This window comes from Plecotus auritus (assembly GCF_963455305.1).
Source record: "Plecotus auritus genome assembly, chromosome: 1".
Taxonomy (NCBI): Eukaryota; Metazoa; Chordata; class Mammalia; order Chiroptera; family Vespertilionidae; genus Plecotus; species Plecotus auritus.
The window spans coordinates 152,117,914-152,133,269 of NC_137770.1; positions in this window are offsets into that span (position 1 = coordinate 152,117,914).

The following is a 15,356-nucleotide window of genomic DNA, read 5'->3' on the forward strand; positions in this document are numbered from 1 at the left end:
CCATTCACAAAGGGCATGAAGAGGACTGAGAGAAGAAAAAACACATAAAAAATAAGTGCATTTTAAAAATGTAATATGCTCTAATAAAATTTAACTAATCAGTCAGTACACATGGGTTCTGAATTTAATCAGAAGGAAGTCATTCTCCTAAAAACACCAGAACCAACCAATACTACATCCTGAACCTAATCAGTTCATTTAACTGTCAGTTGTGAATTTGATACCATCAGAGATGAAAGTTTGTAAAACTATAAATATAGTGACCTGAGGTAAATGTACTTAATCAGTAACCTAACTGAGATAATACACTCTAAATCACCTGAAAAGTATTTTGTGTTACTTTTTCTGCCAAATAACTAATTTGATCTTTACTTCTTGAGATGAAATCCTAATAATGCACTTAACTGAAAACTGGTCTTTTGCCCTGTGAAAAATATAGGCTATTACATGGTAATCAATGACTTAAGCAACATTCTATAAAAACATAATTACAAAAAATGGTGGTGGAGTAAGTGGATTCTACACAGACATGCTCCCAGGACCAAACTGGAATTACAACTCAAATTAAAAAAGAAAAAGAAAAACACCACCTTGAGAAATCAACTGAAGACTAGCTGGAGAGAACCCTGATAACCAAGGACAGAAAGTGGAGACCGCATAGAGACTGGTAGGAAGGGTAGAGGGGTGACGGGGCTGGCTGGGCTCTCACAGACAGCAGCTGAAGATCCAGAGAGATATCTCAGCTGTGGAGGCGGGGAGGTTGCCCCTGAGAATTCTGGTGTCTAAACCCCAAACTGGGCCCCCCAGGTGAGAGCACCAGAACAGAGAAAGGTGCCCACATAACATCTGGCTATAAAATGCAGAAGGGTTGTTATCTCTCAAGGAGATATGGCAAGAAATGCAGGCACCTTCTTAAAGGGCCATCACACAAAATATCGTGAGCAGCCACTCAAATTGGGTTTCAGAAGAGAAAGGCCAGAGTGGACTGGAGCTGTGTGAGCAGAAGCCAGAGTTGGGGGCTCTGGGGTTAGAGTTCAGAAGGCAGACACATTGATTTCCCATGCTGAGTAATTCCATCACACTCCTAAGGATATCTTTCTCTGGCAGACCTTTGCTATCCAGGGGATTTTGCCTGGGGGAAGGCAGTTGCCTCATTCTATTGGAAAGAGCCTTCCTCCACACTGTGGAGTTTCTCAGGCCCATTAAGAGACTGAGAATAACAATTAGCCTCCAGACAGAAGCAATTGCCTGAGTCTGCTGAAAAAGCTCTCACCCCCACCTGTGGGTGAGAGCCTAAGGCTACTCATAATTGAATACAATTAGTCTGAGGCAGAAGTGGGTCTCTGAAGGCTTTGAGTCTTTGCCTGATTTAATTAGTCAGAAATAGCTTTTGACACTGTCCTACAATAGAGATTGGGAGGGGTAGTGGATCTACCTAACATATAGTCACAAAACCAACAGGCATCCAAAATGGAGACAGAAAACAACAACAACACCCAAATGAAAGAACAAGAGAATTCTCCAGAAGAAAAGCTAAATGAAATGGAGAAAAGAAATTTATAAGCCATAGAGTTCAAAATAATGATGGCAAAGATGCTCACAAGCATTAGAAAAGACATAGTTAACTATGAAGAATCATATAGCACAAATAAAGAACACAGGGGAATGAATATACAGCAAATTACAAGAAGCCAAGGATTGGGTCAGTGAATTAGAAAACAGGGTAAAAAAAATCAATCAATCAGAGAACCAAAATGAAAAAACAATTAAAAAACAGGAGGTCAGGTTAAGGGGGCTGTGGGACAACATGAAATATAACACTATTCATATAATAGTGCCGGAGGCTAAGACGAACAGTAGTTAGCATATCAATGCGATATTCAGCAGGGCTGAAAATCAGCATAATATTGCCCTGCTGTTGGCAAATGGCTCAAGGCAATCCCCCCGAACCTGATAATCCTTTTACTGTTTACCAAACTTTACCTTTGATATGCCTGTATGCATTCCTAAAGGGCAAAGTGTATTCAAGTGAATAAAAGCAAATTGGACTGAGAAGTCAGGGAGCTTCGCCACTAGACAGAGGTTTCCAGCCTGGCCCACCCAGCCTTCTAAATTTATATTTCTTGTCTAGTGCATTTGTTTGTGCATCAGCCCCTTCTCCAGATCCTGAATCCTTGCTGCAAAAGGTTGCGGAATAGGTGTGTCATCAGGAGAAGAAAGTGAGTAAGGGATACAGAATGTGTTTGAAGAGCCAAAACCGGTTTGGCTCAGTGGATAGAGCGTCGGCCTGCGGACTGAAAGGTCCTGGGTTCGATTCCGGTCAAGGGCATGTACCTTGGTTGCGGGCACATCCTCAGTGGGAGGTGTGCAGGAGGCAGCTGATCGATGTTTCTCTCTCATCGATGTTTCTAGCTCTCTATCCCTCTCCCTTCCTCTCTGTGAAATATCAATAAAATATATTAAAAAAAAAAAAAAAAAGAATGTGTTTGAAGAAATAATGGCAGAAAATTTCCCTAACCTGGTAAAGGAAAAAGTCAAAAGTCCAGGAGGCACAGACTCCCAAGCAAGAAGAATCCAAACAGGCCCACACCCAGACACATCATAATTAAAATGACAAAAATTAAAGTCAAGGAGAGAATCTTAAAGGCAGAAAGAGTAAAGCAATTTGTTACTTTCAAAGGAGCTCCCATAAGGCTGTCAGCTGATTTTTCATCAGAAATTCTATAGGCTAGAAGGGAATGGCATAGAGTACACAGGTAATGAAAAGCAAGAATATGCAACAAAGATTACTATATTCAGCAAAGCTGTCATTCAAAATAGATGGTGAAATAGTTTCACAGACAAAAGACAAAAGGAGTTTGTCACCACCAAACCAGCACTGCAAAGAAATGCTAAAGGGACTCTGTCATGAGAAGAAATAGAGAGAGAAACAGGCATACAGAATTAAAGTGGCAATAAATAAGTACCTGTCAATAATAACCTTAAATGTAACTGCATTAAATGCTCCAATCAAAAGACATATGGTAGCTGAATAGATTAAAAAATATGACCCAATTATATGCTGTCTATAAGAGACTCACCTCAGAGCAAAAGAATCACATAGGGTGACAGTGAAGGAATGGGAAAAGAATATTCTATACAAATGGAATTGAAGAAAAAATAAAAACACAACAACCTGGATTGGTAATAGTCATATCTGACTAAAGAGACTTCAAAATGAAGGCCATCACCAGAGACAACAAAGGTCACTACATAATACTAAAGGGATCGATCCAACAAGAGGGTATAACCATAAACATATATGCACCCAATATAGGAGCACCTAAATATATAAAAAATACTTCTGGGGGACTTTAATTGGAGACATCGATAACAATATAGTCATAGTAGGAGAATTTAACACCCCACTGACTTCACTGGATAGATTTCCTAGAAAAAAATTAACAAGGAAATAGTGACTCTAAGTGACACACTGGATCAGATGGATATAATTAACATTTATAGAATATTTTACCCAAAAGCTACAGAATATACATTCTTCTCAAGTGCACATAGGACATTCCCAAAGACAGACCACATGTTAGAACACAAACAAGTCTCTAGTTCAAGAAGACTGAAATCATATCAAGTATCTTCTCAGATAACAATGGAATGAAATTAGAAATCAACTACAGTAAAAACAGCCCAAAGCATTCAAACACATGGAGACCAAATAGCATGTTATTAAACAATGATTGGCTCACCAATGAGATCAAGAAAGAAATCAAAAACTTCCTGGAAACAAATGAAAATGAACACACAACCACCCCAAATCTTTGGGACATGGCAAAAGCAGTCCTGAAAGGGAAGTTCATAGCACTATAGCCCTGTCTCAAAAAACAACAAAAATTAACAATAAACTATTTAACCTCACTACTTAAATTAGCAAGAAAAAAAAGAAAAGCCCAGAGTAAGTAGAATGAAGGAAATAATAGATTCAAGCAGAAAGATGACACAGAGACTAAAAAACAATACAAAAAAAATCAATGAAAATAAGAGCGGGTTCTTTGAAAAGATAAACAAGATTGATGACCTGTTAGCCAGACTCATCAGGAAACAAAGAGAGGACCTAAATAAATAAAATCAGATACAAAAGAGGCGATACACTGGTAACAATGGACAGCACAGAAATACAAAGGATTGTAAGAAAATACTATGAACAACTATATGCCAACAAGCTACACAATGTGCATGAAATTGACAAATTCCTAGAAAAACACAATCTCCCGAAACTGAATCTGGAAGAATCAGAAAACCTGAATAGGCCAATAAGAACTGATGAAATAAAGCAGTAGTCAAAAAACTCCCAGCAAATAAAATCCCAGGCCCAGATGGCTTCACAGGGGAGTTTTACCAAACATTCAAAGAAGAACAAACACCTATATTTTTCAAACTATCCAAGAGGAAGGAACACTTCTATGCTCTTTTTATGAGGCCAGCATTATCCTAATTCCAAAACCAGACAAAGACACTACAAAGAAAGAGAATTACAGACCAATATCCCTAATGAACACAGTTGCTAAAATCCTTAACAAAATATTAGCAAATTGGATCCAGCAATATATTAAAAAGGTCATACACCATGACCAAGTGGGATTTATTCCAGGATGTCCACTTTCACCACTCTTATTCAACACTAAAGGTCCGGTGAACGAAATTCGTGCATGGGGGTATGTGTCCCTCAGCCCAGCGTGCACCCTCTCCAATCTGGGACCCCTCAAAGGATGGCTGACTGCCTGTTTAGGCCCGATCCCACCGGGGAGTTGGACATCACTCTCACAATCCAGGACTACTGGCTCCCAACTGCTTGCCTGCCTGCCTGCCTGATTGCCCCTAACTGCTACTGCCTGCCAGCCTGATCTCCCTCTAATCACTCCCCTGCTGGCCCGATTTCCCCTAACTGACCTCCCCTGCCAGCCTGGTCACCATTAACTGCCCTCCCCTGTTGTCCTGGTTCCCCTTAACTGCCCTCCCTTGCAGGCCTGGTCACCCCTAACTGCTCTCCCCTGCTGACCCTCCCCTGCAGGCCTGGTTGCCCCCAACTGCCTTCTGCTGCAGGCCTTGTCCCTCTCAACTGCCCCCCCTACAGGCCTGGTCCCCCCTAACTGCCCTCCCCTGCAGGCCTGGTTCCCCCCAACTGCTCTCCCCTGCTGTCCTGGTTCCCCCCCAACTGCCTTCTCCTGCTGGCCTGGTCATCCCTAATTGCCCTCCCTTGCCAGCCTGGTCACCCCTAACTGCCCTCTCCTGTAGGCCTGGTTCCCCCTAACTGCCATCCCCTACAAGCCTAGGTCTCCCCCAGCTGTCCTCCCCTGCAGGCCTGGGTCCCCTCCAACTACCCTCCCCTGCAGGCCTGGGTTCCCTGTAACTGCCCTCCCCTGCAGGCCTGGTCATCCCCAACTGCCCTCCCTTGCCGGCCCAGTCAACCCTAACTGCCCTCCCCTGCAGTCCTGGACCCTCCCACCTGCCCTCCCCTGCTGGCCATCTTGTGTCCACATGGGGGCAGCCATCTTGTGTGTTGGAGTGATGGTCAATTTGCATATTACCTGTTTATTATATAAGATAGTACTGGAAGTCCTATCCATAGCTATTAGAGAAGAAGAAGTAATAAAAAGAATCCAAATTAAAAAGGATGAAGTAAAAGTCTCATTATTTGTAGATGACATGATATTGTACATAGAAAACTCTAAATACTCCACCAAAAAACTACTAGATTTAATAAATGAATTTGGCAAGATAGCAGGATACAAAATTAACATCCAAAATCAACAGTTTTTTTTTTATATACCAATAATGAATTCTAAGAAAGAGAAACTAAACAAACAATCCCATTTACCATTGTAACAAAAAAAATTAAGATACTTAGGAATAAACTTAAACATAGAGGTAAATTTACTCAGAAAACTACTGGAGAAAAAGAGATAGAGGAAGATATTAACAAGTGAAAGAATATACTGTGTTCATGGATTGGTGCAATAAACATAATTAAAATGTCCGTACTACCCAAAGCAATCTACAGATTCAATGCAATCCCTATTAAAATACAAACAGCATATTTCACAGGTCTAGAAGAAAAACTCCAGAAATTTATATGGAACCAAAAAAGACCCCAAATAACTATAGCAATCTTGAGAAAGAAGAGCAAAGTTGGAGGAATCATAATACCAAATATCAATTTATACTACAAAGCCACTGTAATCAAAACAGCCTGGTACTAGCACAAGCACAGGCATATAGATCAATGGAACAGAACAGAGACTCTAGAATTTGACCCACACCATTACACTCAATTAATATTTGACAGGGGAAATAAGAGCATACAATGGAGTCAAGATAGTCTCTTCAATAAATGTGTTGGGAAAATTGGACAGATACATGCAAAAGAATGAGACTACATAATACTATACCAACTTACACCAGAATGAACTCAAAATGGATAAAAGACTTAAATATAAGAAATGAAACTATAAAAATCCTAGAAGAAACCATAGGCAGCAAAATCTCAGACATCTCATGAAGCAATATGTTTGCGGATACATCTTCTAGGGCAAAGGAAAGTAAGGAGAAGACAAACAAATGGGACTACATTAAAATAAAAAGTTTCTGGCCCAGCTGGCTTGGCTCAGTTGTTGAGCTTCAACCTATGAACCAGAAAGTCACTGTTCAATGCCTTCAGAGCACATGCCTGGCTTGTGGTATTGATCACCAGTGTGAGGAGTGTAGGAGGCAGATGATCAATGATTCTCTCTCATCATTGAAGTTTCTATATCTCTCTCCCTCTTTCTTTCTCTCTGAAACCAATATAAAAGATTTTAAAAAATAAATACAAAGCTTCTGCACAGCAAAAGAAACTATCAACAAAATGAAAATGGAGCCCTCTGTATGGGATAACCTATTTGGTAATGATACATCTAATAAAAGGTTAATATCCAAAATATATAAGAAACTCATTCAACTTAACGAAAGGAAGAGAAACAATCCAATTAAAAAATGGGCAAGGGACCAAAATAGACATTTCTCCAAAGTGGACATACAGATGTCAGAGAGACATGAAAAAATGCTCAAAGTCCCTGATCCTCAGAAATTAAAAATGATAATGAGGTATCACCTCACACCTGTCAGAATGGCTACCATCAACAAATGACAAGTGCTGGCAAGGATGTGAAGAAAAGGGAACCTGCTAGGGGAATGCAGACTAGTGTTGCCATTATGGAGTTTCCTCAAAAAATTAAATATGGAAAAACAATTTGACCCAGTGATCCCACTTCTAGGAATATATCCTAAGAAAACTGAAACACCACTCAGAAAAAATGTATGCATCCCTATGTTCAGAGAATCACAATTTACAATAGCTAAGATCTGGAAACAGCCCAGATCAGTAGATGAATGGAAAAAAAGCTGTGATACACTTATCCCATGGAATACTATGCAGCATTAAAAAAAGAAAAATCTCTTACCCTTTAAGACAGCATGGAGGGATCTAGAGAGTATTATGCTAACCAAAATAAACCAGCCAGAGATGGCCAAGTATCACCTGACCTCACTCATATGTGGAATCTAATGAACAAAATAAACTGATGAACAAAATAGACCCAGAGACACAGAAGCATAGAACAGACTGCAGAATCTCAGACAGAAGATGGGGGAGGATGGTGGTTGTGAAAAGACATCAACCAAAGAATTTATATGCATATATGCATAACCCATGGACACAGACATTAGGGTGGTGAAGGCCTGGGGTAGGGGCAGGGGCAGGATAGAAGGGGCCAATGGGGGGAAATATATAATACTTTCAACAATAAAGATTTAATTAAAACATAAAAATAAAAACAGAAAAGAGTTTATCAAGCAAAAAAGAAAAAGTCAGATTACATCCTGTACCTGCAATGCACATCTACAAGGGGCAGTGGAAAAAGATTAAAAAGAAAAAAAGCATAAACCACAATGAAGATAATTATGGTTAGCTGTAGTGAAAAAGTAGAAAAGAGAAAAGGAAACCAATATTCACTTAAAAAGTTAAAGCTATAGGAGACAAAATGGTGGCGGAATAGACAGACGTGTCCTGAGCCTTGTCCCGGAGCAAATAGAGGGAGCAGCTGAAACGAATTGGCGAAGGAGGCGCAGCTGGTGAGACAGTTTGCAGCCGGGAAGGGCAGAGATCCCCCTGATAAAGGTGCAGCAGTGAAAGCTGAGTCTGCCTACCCCATAACTACAGAACTCTGGGCATCACAGTCACGCCTTTCCAGAGCGCAGGCCCCCTGAGACACATTACCCCGACAGACAGTTCCTTGGTGCCACTGTGAGTCGCCACTGGGCACGCGTGATTTCAATTAAGGGTGCAAGACAGCAAAAATTGGGATACTCCCCTCCACGGCTGCTGATTTCTAGAAACCGCAGTTGTGCCTCTCAAGCTCGGAGGCCTACATCAAGAGAAGCCAAATAGCTCAAGTAGGGAGCTACACTAGATTACCAAGCCCAGGAGAACTGAGAGATTACACCAGTAGCACCATCACCAAAAGAAACTGGGTAGCAAAGCAATGGGATCTACAATTAAAACATTACAGGAAAACAAGGGGAGACAAAAAAGCAATTCCCAAAGGAAAGAAAAAGAGGAATCACCAGAAAGGGAGTTAAATGAAATTGAGGCTAGCAGCTTAACAGAGAAAGAATTCAGAGTAATGGTTATAATGATGTTTAAACAGATGGATGACATATACACACAACTCAATGACAAATACAAACAACTCAATGAGAACTATAAGGAGCTGAATGAGAATGTCACCAACATGAAAAGAAACCAAGAGGAGATGAAGAACAACATAGTTGCAATAAAGAACACATTGGAAGGTTTAAACAGTAGACTAGAAGAGGCTGAGGACCGCATCAGCGAATTAGAAGACAAGGTAGGAAAAAACACACAAACACAGCAGCAACTGGAAAGAAGACTTAAAAAGCAAGAGGAGAGCCTAAGGGAGCTTTGGGACAACACAAAATGAAACAATATTCGAATAATGGGGATACCAGAAGGAGAGGAAGAGAAGCCAGGAATAGAAAACCTGTTTGAAGAAAATAATGACAGAAAACTTCCCTGATATTGGCAAGAAAAAAACTATGCAAGTCCAAGAAGTACATAGAGTCCCAAACAAGTTGAAACCCAAAAGACCAACACCAAGACACATAATTAAATTGACAAACACTAACGACAAAGTAAGAATCTTAAAGGCTGCCAGAGAGAGAAAGAAAGTTACCTACAAGGGATCTCCTATTAGAATATCAACTGATTTCTCAACAGAAACACACCAGGCCAGAAGGGAATGGAAGGAAATATGCAAAGTGATGCAAAGCAAGGGTCTGAATCCAAGAATACTATACCCAGCAAGGCTATCATTCAAAATTGAAGGTGGAATCAGGGGCTTCACAGACAAAAAAGGGCTAAGAGAGTTTATCACTACCAAGCCAGCAATGCAAGAAATGCTAAAGGGACTGCTGTAAAAAGAAGAAAGAGAAAGGCAAAAAGAAACACAAACACTAAGGAAAAATATGACAACAAACATGTACTTGTCAATAATAACATTAAAAGTAAATGAATTAAATGCACCAATCAAAAGACATAGGGTAGCTGAATGGATAAGAAAACATGACCCATATATTTGCTGTCTACAAGAGACCCACCTCAGAGCAAAGGATTCACACAGACTGAGAGTGAAGGGATGGAAAAACATTTTTCAGGCAAATGGAAATGAGAAAAAAGCTGGGGTTGCAATACTTATATCTGATAAAATAGACCTCAAAGTAAAGGCCATAACAAGAGATAAGGAAGGCCACTACATAATACTAAAGGGAGCAATTCAACAAGAAGATATAACTCTGGTAAACATATATGCACCCAATGCAGAATCACCCAAACACATAAAAAACTCCTGGAAGATATCAAGGGAGAGATCGACAACAATACAATCATAGTAGGAGACTTTAATACACCATTGACATCACTGGATAAATCCTCTAGACAAAAACTCAGCATAGAAACAGCAATTCTAAATGATGCACTAGATCAAATGGACCTAACTGATATCTTCAGGGCATTTCACCCCAAAGCCACGGAATATACGTTCTTCTCAGGTGCACATGGGATATTTTCAAAAACAGACCACATATTGGGTCACAAGCAAATTCTCCCCAAATTCAAAAAGACTGAAATCATATCAAGCATTTTCTCAGACCACAATGGCATAATATTAGAAATAAACTATAATAAAAACATTCCAAAAAAATTCAAACAGTTGGAAGCTGAATAGCATGCTAGTAAACAATGATTGGGTGATCAATGAGATCAAAGAAGAAATTAAAAACATCCTGGAGACAAATGACAATAAAAACACAACAATGCAAATGCTATGGGACACAATGAAAGCAGTCCTGAGAGGGAAGTTTATAGCTCTACAGGCCTACCTCAAAAAACAAGAAAAAATGGTAATAAATCATCTAACTCAACAACTCAAAGAATTAGAAAGAGAGCAACAAAAAAAGCCCACAGTGAGCAGAAGGAAGGACATAATAAAGATCAGAGCAGAAATGAATGACATAGAGACCAAAAAAACAATACAAAAGATCAACAAAACCAAGAGCTGGTTCTTTGAAAGGATAAACAATATTGATGAACCTCTAGCCAGGCTCACCAAGAAGCAAAGGGAGAGGACCCAAATAAACAAAATCAGAAATGAAAGAGGTGAAATAACAACAGACCCCACAGAAATACAAAGGATTGTTAAAAAATACTATGAACAACTCTATTCTAACAAACTACACAACCTGGAGGAAATGGACACATTCCTAGAAAATTACAACCTTCCAAAACTCACTCAGGAAGATTCTAAATATCTCAATAGGCTGATAACTATGGAAGAAATTGAAGCAGTCATGAAAAAGCTTGCAGCAAACAAAAGCCCGGGGCCAGACAGCTTCACAGGGGAGTTTTACCAAACATTCAAGCAAGAATTAAAACCTATCCTCCTCAGACTATTCCAAAAAATTCGAAAGGAAGGAACACTTCCAAGCTCCTTCTATGAAGCCAGCATCACCCTAATACCAAAACCAGATAAAGATAAAACAATGAAAGAGAATTACAGGCCAATATCCCTCATGAACATAGATGCCAAAATCCTCAACAAAATTCTAGCAAATCGAATCCAGCAGTACATCAGAAAGATCATACACCATGACCAAGTAGGATTTATCCTGGGGATGCAAGGATGGTACAATATCCTCAAATCAATAAACGTGATACATCACGTAAACAAATTGAGAGATAAAAACCACATAGTCATATCATTTGATGCAGAAAAAGCATTTGACAAAATCCAACACCCTTTCTTGATAAAAACTCTCAGCAAGGTGGGAACAGAAGGATCATACCTCAACATAATAAAAGCCATATATGACAAACCCACAGCCAACATCATACTCAATGGGCAAAAACTAAAACCATTTCCCCTAAGAACAGGAACAAAACAGGGATGCCCAATCTCACCACTCCTGTTCAATATAGTGCTGGAAGTACTAGCCATTGTGATCGGACAAGAAGAAGAAATAAAAGGCATCCAAATTGGAAAAGAAGAAGTAAAACTGTCCTTATTCGCAGATGACGTGATACTCTACATAGAAAACCCTAAAGACTCCATCAAAAAATTACTAGACTTAATAAATGAATTTGGCAATGTAGCAGGATACAAAATTAACGCTAATAAATCTATGGCATTTCTATACACCAATAATGAACTTACAGAAAGAGAGACTAAAAAAGCAATCCCATTTACCATCGCACCAAAAAAATTAAGATACCTAGGAATAAACTTAACTAAGGAGGCAAAAGACCTATACGTGGAAAACTACACGACACTGAAAAAAGAGATAGAGGAAGACATAAACAGATGGAAGAACATACCATGTTCATGGATTGGTAGAATCAACATCATCAAAATGTCCATACTATCCAAAGCAATCTATAAATTCAATGCACTTCCTATTAAAATACCAATGACATATTTCACAGACTTAGAACGAACATTCCAAAAATTTATCTGGAATAAAAAAAGACCCCGAATAGCTGCAGCAATCCTGAGAAAGAATACAAAGTAGGTGGGATCTCAATACCAGATATCAAGCTGTATTACAAAGCCACTGTTCTTAAAACAGCCTGGTACTGGCACAAGAACAGACATATAGATCAATAGAATAGAATAGAGAACCCAGAAATCGACCCAAATCACTATGCTCAATTAACATTTGACAAAGGAGGCACGAACATACAATGGAGTCAAGACAGTCTCTTCAATAAATGGTGTTGGGAAATTTGGACAGATACATGCAAAAAAATGAAGCTAGATCACCAACTTACACCATACACAAAAATAAACTCAAAATGGATAAAGGACTTAAACATAAGACGGGAAACCTTAAAAATACTAGAGGAATTCACAGGCAGAAAAATCTCAGACATATGCCCAAGGAACTTCTTCACTGATACTGCCCCTAGGGCAAGAGAAGCTAAAGAGAAAATAAACAAATGGGACTACATGAAAATAAAAAGCTTTTGCACAGCAAAGGAAACCTTCAATAAAACAACAAGAAAGCCCACTGCATGGGAGAACATATTTGCCAATGATATCAACGATAAGGGCCTAATCTCCAACATTTACAGGGAACTCATGCAGCTTAACAAAAAGAAGATAAACAACCTAATCAAAAAATGGGCAACTGATCTAAATAGACACTTTTCGAAAGAAGACAGAAGGAAGGCCAAGAGACATATGAAAACCTGCTCAAAGTCACTAATCATCAGAGAGATGCCAATCAAAACAACAATGCGGTACCATCTTACACCTGTCAGAAGGGCTATCATCAACGAATCAACAAACGATAAGTGTTGGCGAGGATGCGGAGAAAAAGGAACTCTTTTGCACTGTTGGTGGGAATGCAGAATGGTGCAGCCACTGTGGAGAACAGTATGGAGTTTCCTCAGAAAACTAAAAATGGAACTCCCATTTGACCCAGTGATCCCACGTCTAGGAATATATCCCAAGAAACTAGAAACACGAATCAGAAAGGATATATGCACCCCTATGTTCATAGCAGCACAATTCACCATAGCTAAGATTTGGAAACAGCCTAAATGCCCATCAGCAGATGAGTGGATTAAAAAACTGTGGTATATCTACACAATGGAATACTACACTGTGGTAAAAAAGAAGGAGTTTCTACCATTTGCAACAACATGGATGAAGATGGAGAGTATTATGTTAAGTGAAAAAAGCCAGGCAGAAATAAATAAATATCACATGATCTCACTCATTTGTGGAATATAATGAAAGGCATAGACTGATGAACAAGAACAGATCCAGAGACTGAGAAACGTCGATCAGCACATTATACCTCAGGGAAGGTAGGGGAGGGTGGGGGTAAGGTGGCGAGATCAACCAAGGGACTTGTGTGCATGCATATGAGCCTAATCAATGGACACAGACAACAAGGAGGTGGGGCATAAGTGGAGGATGGGGGGTTAAGGAGGAATAAGGACACATATGTAAAAAATAACAATTAAAAATTTTAAAAAAATTATTAAAAAATAAAATAAAATAAAAGTAAAATATTAAATCTAATCCATACTAGTGGTCACCATAACCTTAAGAGAAATTGTTTCATGTGACCAAGATTTTTAAATGAAACTCTCTGTAGCCCGAAAATTATTTTGGAAGGAAGCAAAGAGAAGTTTCCTTCAAAAGTCGTAAGGATTGTAATTGAAAGTCAATATATTTGGCCTCTTGAACTAAAGTAAGTAATTTGTGTTTTGGCCTCCCTGACAAAGTTTATATAAAGTTACAAAAAGAAATTGACAGCCAATTTGAAATTGAATTGCCATAGCCTAGAGCAAAGAATATCCTTACATGATATTATTCTACAATGTCATTATAATTTTAGATATTTTACAACAGCATATTGTACAATTACCCCAAACAAACTTACAAACTAATTCTTTGAATGTTTGGCAGCAATTTAAAAAAGGACATGAAAGGACTTAATCCCTTTCAGAAAGAATTAAGGCACTGGGAAGGCACTTGAGCATTCTATATTGGCCCCTCTTGCCTTTGTGCCAAGAGGGACCCTCTTCTCACAATCCAATTGCCCTCAGCTGTTGCCTGAGCTTTCTGTTCATGCTGAGCTTGAAGCCTCATGGTGGCTGGTACCATGGATCTGTCCCTCGCCCAATCGTGTGAGCTGGGCCCTCCCTGGAGAAGAAACCTGAGTTCCCCGAGATATGTGATCAGTGTTGGGGCCCTGCCAGCAGGCCAGGGGATCCCAAGGCAGGTGCTGGGCATGGAGCCATGGGGGCATAGGCTACCAAGGAGACAGAACTGAACCTCACATCACCCTGCTTGGCCCTGGAGGATTACTGGTTAGCCAGAGACGGGTAAGATTCCTCAGGGAAGGAACAACCTAAGACAGGCACAGTTGCAAAGCCGCCATCAGGAGAGAACTTGGGGGTCAACAGAGGTGGGGCACAGACCCTCACCCCCCGACCTTGCAGGGGCCTGAACCCTCACCCCATCTGAGGGAGGTCTCCTGCCCCCATGGCTGCTTTGCTTCCCACGCCCAGCTCAGATCGGGACACAGGTGACAGACAGTGACTTGGCCCAGCTCAGATTGAGACCCAGGTAACAGACAGAGACTTGGCCGACAGCAGCTGCCCTATATCTAAATCCAGCCTAGCACCAGGAATGCTCAGGGCCTACTCAAAAATGCAAATAATCCTTTCCACTAATATTTACAGGGTTAACTAAGATTGTTGGTAGAGTATTAAATTTGACAGTAAAATAATAATCAAGTTTTCAGATTAATTTAAATAGGCTAATTGAAATAAGTGAATATTCTAGAAAATTTAATTGTACTGGACAAAAAGCTGTTCCTAAAGTGGTAACTAAAATTTCTATTGGTAGTTCATCTCATGGTAAAATTCCTGAACATGCAATGAAACTAAAGCAGTCATATTTTTGTGCAAAAAATTAAAATTTAAAGTTATCAAGACTGCATTATAAAATTTACAAAAGCCTCCATTAATCAAAAAAAAGGGGGGATAGTAGGATATTATCATGTAAGGAAAAATATCCTGTAAGTAAATTACATCTAGAAAATTTTTACTTTACAAAATTAATTTTCATTTGTAATGCTAACAGCAAGACACCCATGAAAAACACACATGGTGTCTAAGTAAGACAAAGGAAAATCGTTTGGGCAAAAATAAAAAGGATCCCAAATCAATTATA